Genomic DNA, 310 nt, shown 5'->3' on the forward strand with positions numbered 1-310 from the left:
GGCCGCTGATCTAGACAAATGGAATATATGCACACACGTGCACGCACACACACACACACACACATGCACGTCTGCGCTCTCGGTTCTGCTTCACAGAGCGATGTATTTTCATTGTGAAATGCTCAAACAGTACCTAAAGCAGTGGTTCTCAACCTTCCTAATACTGTGACCCTTTAATATAGTACCTCATGTTATGGTGACCCCCAATTTCATTGTGACAAATTGAACATAATTAAAGCATGGTGATTAATCACAAAAACAATATGTAATTATATATGTGTTTTCCGATGGTCTTAGGCGACCCCTGTGA

Source organism: Myotis davidii, unplaced genomic scaffold (genome assembly GCF_000327345.1).
Source record: "Myotis davidii unplaced genomic scaffold, ASM32734v1 scaffold299, whole genome shotgun sequence".
Lineage (NCBI taxonomy): Eukaryota > Metazoa > Chordata > Mammalia > Chiroptera > Vespertilionidae > Myotis > Myotis davidii.